Here is a 20,041-nt window from a genome sequence, read left to right on the forward strand (position 1 = left end):
TCACCCAGAGAGTGGTGAACCTGTGGAATTCTCTACCACAGAAGGCAGTAGAGGCCAATTCATTAAATATATTCAAGAAGGAGTTAGATATATTTCTTAAAACTAAAGGGATCAAGGGATATGGGGAGAAAGCAGGGACAGGGTACTGATTTTGGATGATCAGCCATGATCTCATTGAATGGCGGAGCAGGCTCGAGGGGCCGAATGGCCTACTCCTGCTCCTATCTTCTATGTTTCTATGTAAGTGATTAAATTCAAACTGCTTTTAAAGATGCTCACAACTGATAAATAGCGAAGTAATTAATCGCAGTTCTAAACTACAGAGAAGAAAAAATGAATTCATTCATTCATTAATAAAGACCAGCCAGTGTGTGGGGATTGTAGTATGTGGGAGTTTGTGAACAACGAGACTGTCCCAGACGGCCACATTTGCAGCAAATGTCTCTGCCTCATGACATTCCAGCTCAGAGTCGGTGAGCTGGAGTCCGAGCTAGAGACACTCCGACATATAAGGGAGGAGCAGGAATTACTGGATAATTTACTCGAGTACAGTCACACACCAGAAGAAAGCACAGGTGCAGGAAGGGGAGAGTGTGACTGTCAGTCAGCCGGGTAAGAGGAATATCGGAGAAGTAGTGAAGGAAGTCCAGCAGACACTGCTCCTGTCCAACAGGTACAAAGTACTCGATACCTGTGAGGATCAGGAGAAAGACCGTGAAGGACAGCTAGAATGCTGCCCAAGGCACCATGAAACAGGAGGCTGTCCAAGGGGTGGAGGAGCAGAGTGGAAACATTGTAGTGTAGGGGATTCTATAATTAGAAGGATAGATAGTAGTCTTTACAGTCAGGATCGAGAGTCCCGAAGGGTGTGTTGCCTTTCTGGTGTCAGGGTAAGGGATATCTCAAAATGGCTGGAAAAGAATCTGGACATCAAATTCAGGGATCACTTACATTGTGACACCAAATCCAGGGACAACTTACACTGTGACGATAAATGGAAATCAGAGAGCCTCAGTTTGGAGAATAGTCATGGTGGTGAAACCTGCTTTAATGAGGGCGAAAGGCGGGTAATGGATGAAGATATGACGGTGGAATCAGATGGTGACAGGTTATTTTCAGAAGCCCTTTTCAGGCAGGCTGATGATTGGATGTAACCAGCCCAACACCTGGATCCGCCTGTTCTTGTCCCCAAAACCCAAAGTCTAATGTCCCTGATGTCTTTTTCTGTGAGAAATGAAGAGATGTTCGGGGAGTCCAGAACCAGCGGTCACAGTCTAAGGATAAGGGGTAAGCCATTTAGGACAGAGATGAGGAGGAATTTCTTCACCCAGCGAGTGGTGAACCTGTGGAATTCTCTACCACAGAAGGCAGTAGAGGCCAATTCATTAAATATATTCAAGAAGGAGTTGGGTATATTTCTTAAGGCTAAAGGGATCAAGGGAGATGGGGCGAAGGCAGGGACAGGGTATTGAGTTTGGATGATCAGCCATGATCTCATTGAATGGCGGAGCAGGCTCGAGGGGCCGAACGGCCTACTCCTGCTCCTATCTTCTATGTTTCTATGTGAAAGAAGGGAAAGAATCAGGCTCCAGCCAGAAAGAAGGTTCCTCAAATGAACAATTCATGAGGCATTTTTCCATCTCGTTCTGTGAGGTTAAAAAGCATGAAATTAAAAAAGCTGCGTCCAGTGACACTGGTGTTGTTAATAGTGGTTTCTGACCCTAATCACTAACTCCTAAGCCTAACCTCCAATTGACTACCCCCAACCACTAGTCCCAATCCTAACCAATAACAAGCCCCAACCACTAACCCCAATCCTAACCAATAACCACTACCCCCAACCACTCACCCCAATCCTAACCAATAACCACTACCCCCAACCACTCACCCCAATCCTAACCAATAACCACTAGCCCCAACCACTAACCCCAATCCTAACCAATAACCACTGCCCCAACCACTAACCCCAATCCTAACCAATAACTATTAACCCCAACCACTAACCCCAATCCTAACCAATAACCACTACCCCCAACCACTAACCCCAATCCTAACCAATAACCACTGGCCCCAACCACAAATGTAACACCCCTATTCAAGAAAAGAGGGAGACAGAAAGCAGGAAATTATAGAGCAGTTAGCCTTTCATCTGTTGTTGGGAAAATGCTGGAATCCTTCATTAAGGAAGCAGTAGCAGGGCATTTGGAAAATCACAATGCAGTGAAGCAGAGTCAGCATGGTTTTATGAAAGGGAAATCACGTTTAACAAATTTGCTGGAGTTCTTCGAGGATGTAACAAGCAGGGTGGACGAAGGTGAGCCAGTGGATGTGGTGTATTTGGATTTCCAGAAGGCATTCGATAATGTGCCACATAAAAGGTTACTGCATAAGATAAGAGCTCATGGAATTGGGGGTAATATATTAGCATGGATAGAGAATTGGCTAACTAACAGAAAGCAGAGAGTCGGGATAAATGGGTCATTTTCCGGTTGGCAAACGGAAATTAGTGGGGTGCCACAGGGATCGGTGCTGGGTCCTCAACTATTTACAATCTACATTAATTACTTGGATGAAGGGACCGAGTGTAATGTTGCCAAGTTTGCAGATGATACAAGGATGGGTGGGAAAGCAAGTTGTGCAGAGGACTCAAAGAATCTGCAAAGGGATATAGACAGGCTAAGTGAGTGGGCAAACATTTGGCAGATGGAGTATAATGTGGGAAAGTGCGAGGTTATACACTTTGGCAGGAAAACTAAAAAAGCAAATTATTATTTAAATGGAGATTACAAAATGCTACAGTTCAGAGGGACCTGGGGTTCCTTGTGCATGAAACACAAAAAGTTACCATGTAGGTACAGCAAGTAATCAAAAAGGCAAATGGAATGTTGGCCTTTATTTCAAAGGGGGTTGGAGTATAAAAGCAGGGAAGTCCTGCTATAACTGTACAGGGTATTGGTGAGACCACACCTTGAGGACTGCGTACAGTTTTGGTCTCCTTATTTGGTCTCTGAACGGCATTGGAGGCAGTTCAGAGACGATTCACTAGGTTAATTCCAGAGATGAGGGGTGGACTTATGAGGAAAGGTTAAGCAGGCTGGGCCTATACTCATTAGAATTTAGGAGAATGAGAGGTGATCTTATTGAAACATATAAGATACTGAGGGGGCTCGACAAGGTAGATGCAGAGAGGATGTTTCTCCTCGTGGGGAAATCTAGAACTCGGGGGCATAGTTTCAGAATAAAGGGTCGCCCTTTTAGAACTGAGATGAGGAGGAATTTCTTCTCTCAGAGGGTCGTAAATCTGTGGAATTCTCTGCCCCAAGAGAGCTGTGGAGGCGGAGTCATTAAATACATTTAAGGTGGAGATAGACACATTTTTGCAAGATAAGGGAGTGAAGGGTTATGGGGAGCGGGCGGGGAAGTGGCTTTGAGCCCAAGATCAGCCATGATCTTATTGAATGGCGGAGCAGACTCGAGGGGCCAAGTGGCCGATTCCAGCTCCTATTTCTTATTCACTAATCTGGTCTTTCAATGGGGGTCTTTTACCCAGCATTCCCCGCGGTGGAGAATGTGCCCAGACTGCAGGAGCCCAGCGCGCAGGCGCGGTACGGTTGGGTGTATTGAGCATGCGCAGTACGGTGTACAGGAGACGGACAGACGGAGGATCAGCAGCTGGAAGCGCGCTTCGGCAGCGGGTAAGAATCGGAGGGTGCAGGGGAGCAATGGACCGGTAGGTAGGTGGGGAGGCTTCATAAACAACTGGGGCAGGCCGCAAGTCCCGAATAATAATCTGAAGATCCCGTGTTTGCAGCTGCAGGGGCGGAAAGTTCCGGTGCGACGCCAGTTTGATTCAGTGTGGAACAGAGCGCATGCGCAGCCATCTTAAAAAGTGTGGGCGGGGCTTCAGTGTCTGCTTCCATCCGGGTCCCAGTGCCCGGGAGAGACAATCAATGTCTCAGTTATTGTATTCTCATTCTGCACACAGGGCATTTCTCCCCATCTCTCCTGAAGGCGCTGGGAAGTGCCAAGCTCAGAGTTTACATGCCATAGAATTGTAAAAGAGCCCCAGGAGTTTGTGGGTTCAAGTCCCACTCCAGAGACTTGAGCGCAGAAATCTAGGCTGACGTTCCAGTGCAGTGCTGAGGGAGTGCTGCACTGTCAGAAGTGCCGTTTTATCAGATGCAACGTTAAACCGAGGCCCCGTTTGTTCTCTCAGGTGGGCGTAAAAGTTCCCAGGACATTATTTGAAGAAGAGCAGCTGAGTTATCCTCGGTGTCCTGGCCAATATTTATCCCGCAATCAACATCATTAAAAAAAACCAGCTTATCTGGTCATTATCACATTGCTGTTTGCGGGAGCTTGCTGTGCACAAACTGGCTGCCGCCTGTCCTACACTGAACAGTGACTACACTTCAAAAACTACTTCATTGGCTGTAAATCGCTTTGAGACGTCCAAGGCGCTATAGAAATGCATATCTTTTGTTCTTTCAGAGCTGCGCTCCCATGTACAGTCCCAGGGTTAGAATCCCCATGTACAGCCCCAGGGTTAGAATCCCCATGTACAGTCCCAGGGTCAGAATCCCCATGTACAATCCCAGGGTTAGAATCCCCATGTACAGTCCCAGGGTTAGAATCGCCGTGTACAGTCCCAGGGTTAGAATCCCCATGTACAGCCCCAGGGTTAGAATCCCCATGTACAGTCTCAGGGTTAGAATCCCCATGTACAGTCCCAGGGTCGGAATCCCCAGGTACAGTCCCAGGGTTAGAATCCCCATGTACAGTCCCAGGGTTAGAATCCCCATGTACAGTCCCAGGGTTAGAATCCCCATGTGCTGTCCCAGGGTTGGAGTCCCCATGTACAGTCCCAGGGTCAGAATCCCCATGTACAGTCCCAGGGTCAGAAACCCCATGTACGGTCCCAGGGCTGGAATCCCCACGTACGGTCCCAGGGTCGGAATCCCCACGTACGTTCCCAGGGCTGGAATCACCATGTACATTCCCAGGGCTGGAAACCCCATGTACAGTCCCAGGGTTGGAAACCCCATTTACAGACCCAGGGTCAGAATCCCCATGTACATTCCCAGGGTTGGAATCCCCACGTACGGTCCCAGGGCTGGAATCCCTATGTGTCAAAGAACGTTGTATAGAAACTAGAATTGTCTGTTCTGAATTCCTATCCTGTACTTACAGTGATGACTTTTATAAAATCCTTTTACAGGGTATTAGAAGGAAAGGATTTGCAGATGGGAAACTCAAACCAAACATCACGTCAAGATCTGAGAGTCACTCAATTCATCTGGACCTGAATATCATCGGCCTTTGAATGTGGAAGGAGAAAAGTTTGTCTGTTCTGTCTGTGGGAAAAGATTTCAAACATCAGTGTGACTGGAAAAGCACCGACACACACACACACCCGAGTGACAGTGTTCCAGTGCACTGACTGTGGAAAGTGCTTTAACCAGTTACACAGCTTGAAAAGCATCGCACCATTCACAGCGGGGAGAAACTGTACACGTGTTCTGTGTGTGGACGAGGCTTCAACCGATCGTCCAACCTGGAGAGACACAAGGACACCCGCACCACGGAGAAACCATGGAAATGTGAGGACTGTGGGAAGGGATTCAGCTCCCCGTCCCACCTGGAAACTCATCGATGCAGTCACACTGGGGAGAGACCGTTCACCTGCTCCATGTGTGGGAAGGGATTCGCTCAGTCGTCCAACCTGCTGAGACACCGGCGAGTTCACACTGGGGAGAGGCCGTTCACCTGCTCCGAGTGTGGCAAGGGATTCACCAATTCAGCCCCCCTTCTGAGACACCAGTGAGTTCACACTGAGGAGAGACCTTTTAAATGCTCCGACTGCGAACTGCTTTAAAAGCTCTGAGGAACGGATTCAACATCAGCGAGTTCACACTGACGAGAGACCATTCAGTTGCTCTCACTGTGGGAAAAGGTTCATGCAGTCATTCAATCTCATTGTACACCAACGCACTCACACTGGGGAGAGGCCGTTCACCTGCTCCGTGTGTGGGAAGGGATTCACTCAGTCATTCCATTTGGTGACACACCAGAGAGTTCACACCGGGGATGGACCGTTCACCTGCTCCGTGTGTGGGAAGGGATTCACTTGTTCATCCACCCTGTTGACACACCAGCGAATTCACACTGGAGAGAGGCCATTCACCTGCTCCGTGTGTGGGAAGGGATTCACTTGTTCATCCACCCTGCTGACACACCAACGAATTCACACTCAGGGGAGGTCGTTCACCTGCTCCGTGTGTGGGAAGGGTTTCACTCGATCGTCCAGCCTGCTGACACACCAACAAATTCACACTGGGGAGAGGCCGTTCACCTGCTCCGTGTGTGGGAAGGGTTTCTTTCGATCATCCAGCCTGCTGAGACACCAGCAAGTTCACATGTGACTGCAGGAGTTGGATTCTGATGTTATTGCTGCTGTTAATCACATCCAGGACTGAAATCATTCTGACAGTTGGGGTTTGTTTCTGCTGATGTTAATAAACTCCAGCCCAGTTACAGGGTTAATATTATGGATATATGGCTGATTGACTTGTTGGGGCTGCAGTGTCCCTTTAAGAACCATTGTCTATGATCTTTCCCCTTAATTCAGGACTTTCATAAGAAATTATTTGACAAAATTATGAATTTTACTTTAACCCTAAATTGATCTTTGGTACAAAATCTACAATTTATTTTCTGAAAAGTTCCATGGATTAATATCTCCAATTAGAAAGTGCTGATTAATCCTCGCTGACAATTCTTACTGACTTGCACATTACACACAGTGGCACCTCCATTATCCACCAGAAAGAAGGGGAATGGGAATTGGTGGAGAATCGAGAGTCCCCAAATGTTGCCCCTCCCGTCTGGTACAGCAATTCCCTCAGCACGGGAATGGAGACAAGTCCAATCCAAGTAACAGGCTGAGTTTAATCTTTCTGGGCCTGTGGGATTGGTTTATATCAGACAGGAGCTGGATTTCCAAAAGGCATTCGATAAGGTGCCACATAAAAAGGTTACTGCCAAGATAAGAGCTCACGGAATTGGGGGTAATATATTAGCATGGATAGAGAATTGGCTAACTAACAGAAAGCAGAGAATCAGGATAAATGGGTCATTTTCCGGTTGGCAAACGGTAACTAGTGGGGTGCCACAGGGATCAGTGCTGGGGCCTCAACTATTTACAATCTGCATTAATGACATGGATGAAGGGACCGAGTGTAATGTTGCCAAGTTTGTGGATGATACAAAGATGGGTGGGAAAGCAAGTAGTGCAGAGGATTCAAAGAATCTGCAAAGGGATATAGACAGGCTAAGTGAGTGGGCAAACATTTGGCAGATGGAGTATAATGTGGAAAAGTGCGAGGTTATCCACCTTGGCAGGAAACATAAAAAAACAAATTATTATTTAAATGGAGAGAGATTACAAAATGCTACAGTTCAGAGGGATCTGGGGGTCCTTGTGCATGAAACACAAAAAGTTAGCATGTAGGTACAGCAAGTAATCAAAAAGGCAAATGGAATGTTGGCCTTTATTTCAAGGGGGCTGGAGTATAAAAGCAGGGAAGGCCTGCTACAACTGTACAGGGTATTGGTGAGACCACACCTGGAGTACTGCGTACAGTTTTGGTCTCCTTATTTAAGGAAGGATATACTTGCAATGGAGGCAGTTCAGAGACGATTCGCTAGGTTAATTCCAGAGATGAGGGGTTTGACTTATGAGGAAAGGTTGAGCAGGCTGGGCCTATACTCATTGGAAGTTAGAACAATAAGAGGGGATCTATACTGAGGGGGCTCGACAAGGTAGATGCAGAGAGGATGTTTCCCCTCGTGGGGAAATCTAGAACTCGGGGGCATAGTTTCAGAATAATGGGTCACCCTTTTAGAACTGAGATGAGGAAGAATTTCTTCTCTCAGAGGGTCGTAAATCTGTGGAATTCTCTGCCCCAGAGAGCTGTGGAGGCGGAGTCAATAAATACATTTAAGGTCGCGATAGACAGATTTTTGCAACATCAGGGAGTGAAGGGATATGGGGAGTGGGCGGGGAAGTGGATTTGAGCCCAAGATCAGCCATGATCTTATTGAATGGCGGAGCAGGCTCGAGGGGCCAAGTGGCCTATTCCTGCACCTATTTCTTATGTTCTTATTAGGAGGAGATTGGTGTCAGTGACTGTGTGGTTGATTTATATCAGACAGGAGGAGATTGGTGTCAGTGACTGGGGTTGATTTATATCAGACAGGAGGAGATTGGTGTCAGTGACTGGGGTTGATTTATATCAGACAGGAGGAGATTGGTGTCAGTGACTGTGGGGTTGGTTTATATCAGAAAGGAGGAGATTGGTGTCAGTGACTGTGGGGTTGGTTTATATCAGACAGGAGGAGATTGGTGTCAGTCACTGTGGGGTTGGTTTATATCAGACAGGAGGAGATTGGTGTCAGTGACTGGGGTTGGTTTATATCAGAAAGGAGGAGATTGGTGTCAGTCACTGTGGGGTTGGTTTATATCAGACAGGAGGAGATTGGTGTCAGTGACTGTGGGGTTGGTTTATGTCAGACAGGAGGAGATTGGTGTCAGTCACTGTGGGGTTGGTTTATGTCAGACAGGAGGAGATTGGTGTCAGTCACTGTGGGGTTGGTTTATATCAGACAGGAGGAGCTTGGTGTCAGTGACTTTGGGGTTGGTTTATATCAGAAAGGAGGAGATTGGTGTCAGTGACTGTGGGGTTGGTTTATGTCAGACAGGAGGAGATTGGTGTCAGTCACTGTGGGGTTGGTTTATATCAGACAGGAGGAGATTGGTGTCAGTGACTGTGGGGTTGGTTTATATCAGAAAGGAGGAGATTGGTGTCAGTGACTGTGGGGTTGGTTTATGTCAGACAGGAGGAGATTGGTGTCAGTCACTGTGGGGTTGGTTTATATCAGACAGGAGGAGATTGGTGTCAGTGACTGGGGTTGTTTTATATCAGACAGGAGGAGATTGGTGTCAGTGACTGTGGGGTTGGTTTATATCAGACAGGAGGAGATTGGTGTCAGTGACTGTGGGGTTGGTTTATATCAGACAGGAGGAGCTTGGTGTCAGTGACTTTGGGGTTGGTTTATATCAGACAGGAGGAGATTGGTGTCTGTGACTGTGGGGTTGGTTTATATCAGACAGGAGGAGTTTGGTGTCTGTGACTGTGGGGTTGGTTTATATCAGACAGGAGGAGATTGGTGTCTGTGACTGTGGGGTTGGTTTATATCAGACAGGAGGAGATTGGTGTCAGTGACTGTGGGGTTGGTTTATATCAGAAAGGAGGAGATTGGTGTCTGTGACTGTGGGGTTGGTTTATATCAGACAGGAGGAGTTTGGTGTCTGTGACTGTGGGGTTGGTTTATATCAGACAGGAGGAGATTGGTGTCTGTGACTGTGGGGTTGGTTTATATCAGACAGGAGGAGATTGGTGTCTGTGACTGTGGGGTTGGTTTATATCAGACAGGAGGAGATTGGTGTCAGTGACTGTGAGGTTGGTTTATATCAGACAGGAAGAGATTTGTGTCAGTGACTGTATCTAACCCGTGCTGTACCTGCCCTGGGAGTGTTTGATGGGACAGTGTAGAGGGAGATTTACTCTGTATCTAACCTGTGCTGTATCTGCCCTGTGCGTGTTTGATGGGACAGTGTAGAGGGAGCTTTACTCTGTATCTAACCCATGCTGTACCTGCCCTGGGAGTGTTTGATGGGACAGTGTAGAGGGAGCTTTACTCTGTATCAAACCCATGCTGTACCTGCCCTGGGAGTGTTTGATGGGACAGTGTAGAGGGCGATTTACTCTGTATCTAAGCTGTGCTGTATCTGCCCTGGGAGTGTTTGATGGGACAGTGTAGAGGGAGCTTTACTCTCTATCTAACCCGTGCTGTACCTGCCCTGGGAGTATTTGATGGGACAGTGTAGAGGGAGCTTTACTCTGTATCTAACCCGTGCTGTACCTGCCCTGGGAGTGTTTGATGGGACAGTGTAGAGAGAGCTTTACTCTGTATCTAACCCGTGCTGTACCTGCCCTGGGAGTGTTTGATGGGACAGTGTAGAGGGAGCTTTACTCTGTATCTAACCCCTGCTGTACCTGCCCTGGGACTGTTTGATGGGACTTGGAAGAATGAGAGGTGATCTCATTGAAACATACAAGATTCTGAAGGGGATTGACAGGGTAGATGCTGAGAGGTTGTTTCCCCTGGCTGGAGATTCCAGGACTAGGGGGCATAGTCTCAGGAAAAGGGCTTGTCCATTTAAGACTGAGATGAGGAGGAATCTCTTCACTCAGAGGGTTGTGAATCTTTGGAATTCTCTGCCCCAAAGGGCTGTGGATGCTCAGTCGTTGAGTATATTCACGGCTGAGAGAGATTTTTGGACTCCAGGGGAATCAAGGGATATGTGGATCAGGTGGGAAAGTGGAGTTGAGGTCGAAGATCAGCCATGATCTCATTGAATGGTGGAGCAGGCTCGAGGGGCCGAATGGCCGACTCCTGCTCCTAATTGTTATGTTCTGAAGCTGACCACTGTGTGTTTTTATTCATTCACAGGATGTGGGCATCGCCAGCAAGGCCAGTATTTATTGCCCATCTCTAATTGCCCTCGAAGGTGGTGGTGAGCCGCCTTCTGAATACAACTGAGTGACTCACTGGGCCATTTCAGAGGGCAGTTAAGAGTCAACCACATTGCTGTGGGTCTGGAGTCACCAATAGGCCAGACCGGGTAAGGACGGCAGATTTCCTTCCCTAAAGGACATTAGTGAACCAGATGGGTTTTTACACAATCCGATAGTTTCATGGTCACCATCACTGATACAAACTTTTCATTCCAGATTTATTTAATGTTGTACTTCGTCATTTTCTGGTGAATGAAACATCTTTAAAATCTGAGACATTGCGTTGTGAGACAAAGAGCCTTGTGTCCAATAAGGGGAATAAGTCCCCTCTGAGTCAGAAGACTGTGGGTTCAAGTCCCACTCCAGGGACTTGAGCACATAAAGCTAGGCTGTCACTCCAATGCAGTGCTGAGGGAGTGCTGCACTGTTGGAGGTGCCGTCTTTCAGCGGAGACGTTAAACCGAGGCCCTGTCTGCTCTCTCAGGTGGATGTAAAAGACCCCATGGCACTATTTTGAAGAAGAGTAGGGGAGTTATCCCCGGTGTCCTGGCTAATATTTATCCCTCAACCTACATAACAAAAACAGATTAGAGTCATAGATTTATACAGCACAGAAAGAGGCCCTTTGGCCCATCGTGTCTGCACCGGCCATCAAGCCCTGTCTATTCTAATCCCATTTTCCAGCACTTGGTCCGTAGCCTTGTTTGCTTTAGTGTTCCAAGTGCTCATCTAAATGCTTCTTGAATGTTGTGAGGGTTCCTGCCTCTACCACCCTTTCAGGCAGTGAGTTCCAGATTCCAGCCACCCTCTGGGTGAAAATGTTTTTCCTCCAATCCCCTCTAAACCTCCTGCCCCTTATCTTGAAACTATGCCCCCTGGTTATTGACTAAGGGGAAAAGTTCCTTTCCATCTACCCTATCTATGCCCCTCATAATTTTGTACACCTCAATCAGGTCCCACCTCAGCCTTCTCTCCTCTAAGGAAAACAACCCCAGCCGGTCCAGTCTCTCTTCATAGCTGAAGCGCTCCAGCCCAGGTAACGTCCTGGTGAATCTCCTCTGCAGCCTCTCCAATGCAATCACATCCCTCCTATACTGTGGCGACCAGAACTGCACACAGTATTCCAGCTGTGGCCTAACTAGAGTTTTGTACAACTCCATCATTGTTGTGGAGTATTTTAAACCAACACTCGACACAAGGTTTTAGATCGATAGTCAAGTTGTCTTTATTGCACCGGTGGGGAAACAGTCTGCTCTGTCTTAGCCAGACCTTTCCAAATTGGTACAGCAAACACTACATTTTTATACATTACAATACACGTCAAACTTCATTCCTGCCACCCGATTGGACCTTGGCCCGCATGCATCTTCACTGATTGGTTGCCTATGCCGCGTTACATTAAAGTACCGCCTTTATTATCTGAAAAGTATATGTCCGTTATCCCTCAAGCTGTTGTTGCACCTATGACCTCTTTTTATGCCAAATGGGTCTCATCAACATTGTACTTCTGGTTGATTGTTCTCTTTTCCTGCCGCTCTAGGCTTCTTTCATTGTTTTACTTTCCTGCTAGAACAGAACTTACATCCTCTTAGGCCTTTTATGGTTCCATGTCCGGCTAGATTATCTCCACTGCCAATTCAGCAACTTAGAAAAAGCTTCAAAGTATGGTCTTTATTACACCATTCAGTGAAACTGCCAGCGATGTCAGTTTAACTCTTTCCCCACTGCAATTGGTACTTGGCCCTTGCCTAAGTTAAACCACATGTATAAGCATCGCTGTGCCTCCTGCCCCATGCGGTGATCAGGCACTGGTTCGGGAGGCCCTGCATACCCATCATGTTTAGAGCAATCTTGTGTTTTCCGAATCGCTTTAGCTCTTTGTTTGGTCCGTTTCTTTTTACAAGTGGTGCATGCTGCTATTCCCCATCCTATCGCCATGACTAACTGTACTATCGCTAATATATGAGAAATGATGCGGATCCATGGGTGTATGTTGACATTCATTCCCCAATCCCACAGCTTCTCATACCACGGGACGTCCTGTAGCTCTACCTCGATGTCCCTTCCTAATTCCCCAAGATTCCTTTGCAACACTGTATTATTTCACCATCTTATTTAAATCCTCTTTCATTTCTTGCAGATTCTCTTGCAGGCGGGGTATTGGGGCCCCTACCGGATCTTCATAATTAACCAACTCATCCTTTAGACTATCTGGCACATTTAGTTTTATCTCCTCCCTTGAATGTACATACACCAATCTGGTGTGTCCAATTGTCACAGGGATCTTTGGCGTAAAGCAGAAGTTAGGCATTGTGATTGCACATACAAGGTTACTATATTGGTACTCAGTCTCTGTGGTGGCTATACAATACTCCCCTTCGCCTCTATATCCCGAGCGGATGTGATGGTGATCAACATGTGATAATTACAACACACACCCCTCTGTCTTATTATAGCCGCACTCATCCTTAGGGCCTTCTCCTACCGGATGTGGGCATATCGTAAGCGTGCCTTTCCCGTGGCATCCGTTTAGGGAGACTCCTCTCATAGTACCATTCTTCCTGATGGCATAGGTATCAATTGGATAGTATTGGAGGTATGTCTCACCCCTCACTATGCCTATGTTTGTTACCTGGTACTGTGGGTATGGAGTCGTGTCTAGTCCCACCACTGGTATCAGGAGCACCATGCCTATCATTGCTGTCACTTCTGCTTTACATTTTTGTATCACTGGATATTCTCTGGTCATCCCTTTGAGGGTACAAGTACTCAGAGGGCCTGGATTCTGGCTCAGGCCATAGAGCTGTGTGCTGTTAATCCAGTCTAGTACCTCACCTCGCTGTGTCTGTGCCAGATTATGTTTTAACTGTCCGGTGATCCATTGGCCATAGGCATGACATAAGCCTCTCTCTACCCCGTCTTTTACCTGTTCCTCATCTCTATGGTTTAGTTTGTTGATAATGCTGGCACGGTCCTCTAGAACCTTGATTCCCTCGAGTAATTTCCTCATCGTGTGTCCTCCCAACTCTGATCCTTGTTGAACCAAACCAGTTTCCTTTTCTAAAATCTGCTGTATTACCCTTTGTAGTTGTTCCACATGACTCTGGACTCCTTGTATATCTAGGGCATTAATGAATGAAGTCCCCGTGTTTATTCCTGTGAGTACATCGGTTCCTAAGCTCCTCTTAATCCTTTGGTGGAATGCAGCATGTCCCCTAAAATTAGTCGCCCCTGTCGCATCAGCAGCTTGGTAATTACATTCTTTATCATATATCCATACAATTCTCTAGTTTTAGTAAACCTTTCACAATATCCTGGCCATTGTAACATGGTTAAGTTCATTAGCACCGGTACAATTTTGTGTCTCCCGTTACCATACAATTGTTCTCCCTCGGTAAATAATACTAGTCCATTCATGGGTCCAGGTTTCATATCTGGACATTGTGGCATCCTCGGTTCGCTTGTCTCTTCTTTCTGTGTATTGGGAGCCGTGGATGAGACTCCGAATGTGATTGTTCCATTAAAACATGGGGCTTCATCATGTACTTGTCGTGTAATGTGGGATGTCCCTTTGCTTATTTCATGTCCCAGCAGTAATCCCACCTTCATGGTGAAGTTTCCCTGTAAATTAAGCAGATGCCTGGTCGTCACCAGAGGTTAGTTTATCTCCGGTGTTTATTCCATTGTTCCTGTGGGATTTAAGATCAGATGGGTTATTGTTGTACCGTTTTAATTGGGTCCAATGTTTCCATCTACCCTTTTCCCCCATATCTATACATGCGCACGTATCGCTGGTCATGATAACCTCAAATGGTCCGGTCCATCTAGGTGAGAATCCCGATCTCTCTGGCAATATTTTAACAAATACCTGCTCGCCCACCTTGGGTAGGGGCTCCGAGGCCCCCTGCTTTTGTGTATTTTTTATCTCTGATGTCTTGTTGTTCTTTAACTTCTTGTTTGAGCTCCTTCAATTGATTATCCAATGTTTGTACGTATTTCCTAATTTTATCTTTTAAGGGTCCCAGTCCCTCGCTACCAGATGCTACTCCTTCCGGCAGACACACTGCTCGTCCAGTCCTGAGTTCATATGGTGTCAGTCCGGTCACCCTGTGATCCTTTTTCCATATTCCATCTCTACCTTTGGCTGCGCCTCTCTTTGTCCACTGCTCCTGCTCCTCCATTTCGGTCTCCTCTTGGATTCTTTTAATGTTCACTTCCTCTGCTGTTATTCTACCTGCTGCTCTTGCTGCCTGATCAGCTAGCATATTTCCTGTTTGTTGCTCGCTCACTATCTTGCGGTGTGCCTTTATTTTAATCACTGCTACCTCTTCTACTCCTTTTACCGCTTCTACTAGGTCTCTCACTACCTCCTCATGCTGTATTTGTCCTCCTCCGGAGGTTACATATCCTCTCCTATTCCACGCTATCATATCATGTACTACCCCAAACGCATACCCACTATCTGTGTATATATTTACTCGTTTTCCCTTTGCCAATTTCAATGCTTCTGTGAGAGCCACTGGTTCTGCTACTTGAGCTGAGGTTCCTCCTTCAAGCCCTCCATTTGCGACTGTTTCTCCATTCTCTGATACTACTGCCCAACCGTGTGTGGCTCCCCATTTATATCTCGGCAAGATCCGTCCACATAAAAGGTGTTTTCGGGATTTTCAAGGGGCGATTCTGATACGGTTCCTCTCACCTCTTCTTCGATTACTAACTGACACTCGTGTGCCTCACCCTCTGTTAGCATTCCCTCTGCGGGGTTGACTCTATGTTCCCTTATAATCTGGACTGATCTGTCCTTGGGTATCAATACTGCTTCCCAAGCCGCCCTCCTTCTGTCTGATGCAGCCTTCATTTTGCCTGTGTTTAGCAGGTCCACACTGTGTGTTGTGTGTGTAATATCAGCTGTCCTGACATAGTGACGGGCTCGCATATCCACACCGCCCATGCAGCGCAGTCGAGGGCCGCCACACATCTCACCATTCCTTTAGCCACGGGGGTGTGTTGGGTGGAGTAATAGGCAATTGGCCTCATATCTCCCCCATACTCTTGGGTGACTACAGCATTATAGAAGTTCCCGTCTATACTATAGTATATATGGAATGGTTTGACTATATTTGGCAATCCTAGTGTGGGTGTGATGCGCTATCAATTACTCATAAAAGACTGAGAGTTAGAAGAGTAACCAAAGGCTTTTATTAACAACAGAATGGAGGTCTGCCTCGAGTGGTCGACCGGTCCAGGATACAAGGGCTGGGGAGCAGTCACCTTTATACTAGGACCTGTGGGAGGAGTCAGCCGAGGCATGTCCAGGCATGTACACAGTGGAATACAAACAGGACAAACAGGAATACAAACAGTGGTTTACCACAGGGTGCAGACGTCAGGGCTGCTTTTAATTTTACATAAGCCTCGTCCTGCTCCGATTCCCATTCTATCTTATCAGTGGCGGGTCTCCCCCTTTAACTAACCGTTGAATCGGCTCTGCTTTCCCTGCAAAGTCTGATATAAAATTCCTGCAGTAGTTAAACAGTCCCAACACTTTCCTCACTCCCCGGACAGTCACTGGCCTTGGCATGTCTTTTATGGCTGCCTTTCGTTCCTGCGGGAGTGCCTTATACCCCTGGCTAATTTCATGCCCTAGATACTTTACTTTGGACAATCCAACCTGTGCCTTTTTTTGGGGGTTCAATTTAAAGCCAGCTTTCTTAAGTATCTGGAGGGTGACTAGTAATGCTCCCATGTGTCCTTTGGCATCCTCTGATGCAATCATTATGTCATCGACATATTGGAGTAGGGCGCTCTGGTACTTTGATAAGTCTAACTTGTCTAAGGCTTGACTCAGTACACGGTGGAATATATTTGGACTATTGTGGAACCCCTGCGGGACCCTGGTCCATGTGTACTGTCTATCCCCACACAGGCTCGAATCCTGCTCGTGACGCCAATTGTTGTGGAGTATTTTAAACCAACACTCGACACAAGGTTTTAGATCAATAGTCAAGTTGTCTTTATTGCACCGGTGGGGAAACAGTCTGCTCTGTCTTAGCCAGACCTTTCCAAATTGTTACAGCAAACACTACATTTTTATACATTACAATACACATGGCCATCTCATGCACAATTCATTCCTGCCACCCGATTGGATCCCGGCCCACATGCATCTTCACTGATTGGTTGCCTATGCTGCGTTACATTAAAGTACCGCCTTTATTATCGGCCGTTATCCCACAAGCTGTTGTTGCACCTCTGATCTCTGTTTATGCCAGATGGGTCTCATTAACATTGTACTTCTGACTCATTGTCCTCCTTTCCTGCCTCTCTCGGCCTCTTTACTTCCAACTCATTGTTTTACTTTCCTGCCATAACAGAACTTACATCCTCTCGGCCTCTTATGGTTCCATGTCCGGCTGTGTTATCTCCACGGCCAATTCAGCAACTTAGAAAAAGCTTATTACTGCAAAGTATGGTCTTTATTACACCATTCAGTGAAACTGCCAGCGATGTCAGTTTAACTCTTTCCCCACTGCAACACTCCTCCTCCCTGATTGCAATGTCTGCATCGTCCCTCTCTTTTGTGAAAACAGGTGCAAAGTATTCATTAAGAACCATATTCATGTCTTCCACTTCCACACACAGGTTACCTTTATAGTCCCTAATAGGCTCCACTTGTTTTCCTTGCCAGTATTTTTTCATGCCCTCTCTTTGCTTTTCTTCTTCGAAATAGTGCCACAGGATCTTTGACATCCACCTGAGAGAGCAGACGGGGCCTCGGTTTAACGACTACTCCAAAAATCAGCACCTTCGACAGTGCCGCAGTCCCTCAGCACTGCACTGGAATTTCAGCCTAGATTTTGGTGCTCAAGTCTCTGGAGTGGGACTTGAACCCACAACTTTCTGACTCAGAGGCGAGAGGGCTACCAACTGAGCCACTGGCTGGCACGAAAGAACAAGCAGTTCTGACGAAAGGTCATCGACCTGAAACATTAACTCTGTTTCTCGCTCCACTGACCTGCTGAGTATTTCCAGCATTTTCTGTTTTTATTACAGAAACGAGGGAGTGATTGCTGACGGGAAGAATGTTGGGTCGTCCTGCTCATGCGCACCTCCCTGGCGGCTGAGGCGAAACACCGACTCACCCCCACCTGAGCCGCGCACGTGTACCAGATGTTGCGGCTCTGCATGCGCGGCCGATGTTCCAACCGCGGGGTTTTGTGTGCTGAGCATGCGCGTTGCGGACCGATCGGGACGGGCGATTGTGGAGCAGGAGGGAGAGCGCGGGTCCATGAGCACATGCGCGGGACTCAGAGTCAACAGTGCGCTTTCTGGAGCGTGGGGGCTTGTGGGCATTGCAGCCGCCATTACTGTTCATCCTTTCAACCAACCTGTGAAGCAGCTGGGGCCTGAAAATCAGCTTCCCTGCCCCTAGGGTCGGAAAGGGGAAAGTTAAACAACATTTTGCCTCTGATCCTTTTCTGATCTCAATTTACAGGGTTATAGAAGTGAACAGTTACAGGCGGGAAGCTCAGACCAAACATCATGTAAAAATCTGACAGAGTCACTCGATTCATCCGGACCTGAATATCATCGGCCTTTGCACATGGAAGGAGAAAGCAGTGATCGCAGCGATGACAAACCGCACACGTGTTCAGTGTCTGGACGCGGATTCAGCCGATTGCCTGACCTGGTGAGACACATGCACTGTCACACCGGGGAGAAACCGGGTAAAGGTGGGGACGGCGGGAAGGGCTTCAGTTCCCCGTCTGCAATAGAACTTCAATGGCGCAGTCACACCAGGGACAGTCCATTCACCTGCTCCGTGTGTGGAAAGGGATTTGTTTGTTCATCCCACCTGCAAACACACCAGCGAGTTCACACTAACGAGAGACCCTTTAAATGTTCTGAGTGTGGGAAGAGTTTTAAAATCCCCATGGAGCTCAAGCAACACCAGCGAGTTCACACTGGGGAGAGAGCGTTCACCTGCTCCGAATGCGGGGAGGGATTCACTCAGTCATCCAATCTGCAGAGACACCAGCTTGTTCACAATGACGAGAGACCCTTTAAATGTTCTGACTGTGGGAAGAGCTTTAAAAGCTCTGGGGAGCTGAAGGGACACCAGCGAGTTCACACTAATGAGAGACCCTTTAAATGTTCTGAGTGTGGGAAGAGCCTTAAAATCCCCCGGGAGCTCAAGCAACACCAGCAAGTTCACACTGGGGAGAGGCCATTCACCTGCTCCGTGTGTGGGAAGGGATTCGGTCAGTCCTCCAACCTGCTGGTACATCAGCGAGTTCACACTGGAGAGAACCCCTTTAAATGTTTTGACTGTGGGAAGAGATTTAAAAGCTCCGGGGAGCTGAAGAGACATCGGCTCCTCCACACTGGGGAGAGGCCGTTCACCTGCTCCGTGTGGGAAGGGATTCACTCAGTCATGCACCCTCCTGTCACACCAGCTTGTTCACACTGACGAGAGACCCTTTAAATGTTCTGACTGTGGGAAGAACTTTCAAAGCTCTAAGAGCCTTAAAGAACACCAGCGAGTTCACACTGATCATAGAATCTAACAGCACAGAAGGAGGTGATTCAGCCCATCGTGTCTGTGCTGGCTCTTTGAAAGAGCTGTCCAATTTAGTCCCAAACCCCAGCTTTATCCCCATAACTCTGTAAACTAGTCCTCTTCAAGTACATGTCCAATTAGCATTTGAAAGTTCCTGTGGAACCTGATTCCAGCATCCTTTCAGATGGTGCGTTCCAGATCTTAACAACCCTCTGTGTGAAAACAATTCTCCTCATTCCCCTCTAGTTCTTTTAGCAACTATTTTAAATCTGTGACCTTTGGTTACCGACCCACTTGCCAGAGTGAACAGTTTCTCCCTACTTGCACGATCAAACCCCCTCATCATTTTGAATTCCTCTTAACCTTCTCTGCTCTAATGGGAACAATCCCAGCTTCTCCAATCTCTCCACATAACTGAAGTCCCTCATCCCTGGTACCATCCTGGTCAACCTCCTCTGTACCCTCTCCAAGGCCTTGACATCCTTCCTAAAGTGTGGTGCCCAGAACTGTACACAAGACTCCAGCTGAGGTCAAAACCCTGCAGCTGTACAAAACCCTGGTTAGACCACACCTGGAGTACTGTGAGCAGTTCTGGGCACCACACCTTAGGAAGGATATATTGGCCTTGGAGGGAGTGCAGCGTAGGTTTACCAGAATGATACCCAGACTTCAAGGGTTAAGTTACGGGGAGAGATTACACAAATTAGGGTTGTATTCCTTGGAATTTAGAAGGTTAAGGTGTGATCTGATGGAAGTTTTCAGGATATTAAGGGGAACAGATAGGGTAGATAGAGAGAAACTATTTCCGCTGGTTGGGGATTCTAGGACTGGGGGCACAGTC

General features: G+C 47.3%; 1 pseudogene; it reads left to right on the forward strand.

The window, feature by feature from the left end:
• Nucleotides 1–3,626: 3,626 nt before the first annotated feature.
• The window catches only part of LOC147118600 (uncharacterized), a 69,904-nt pseudogene continuing 53,489 nt past the window's right edge, over nucleotides 3,627–20,041 (forward strand).

Source organism: Somniosus microcephalus, chromosome 4 (genome assembly GCF_052327205.1).
Source record: "Somniosus microcephalus isolate GS21.2 chromosome 4, FLI_Smic_1.0, whole genome shotgun sequence".
NCBI classification, from domain to species: Eukaryota; Metazoa; Chordata; class Chondrichthyes; order Squaliformes; family Somniosidae; genus Somniosus; species Somniosus microcephalus.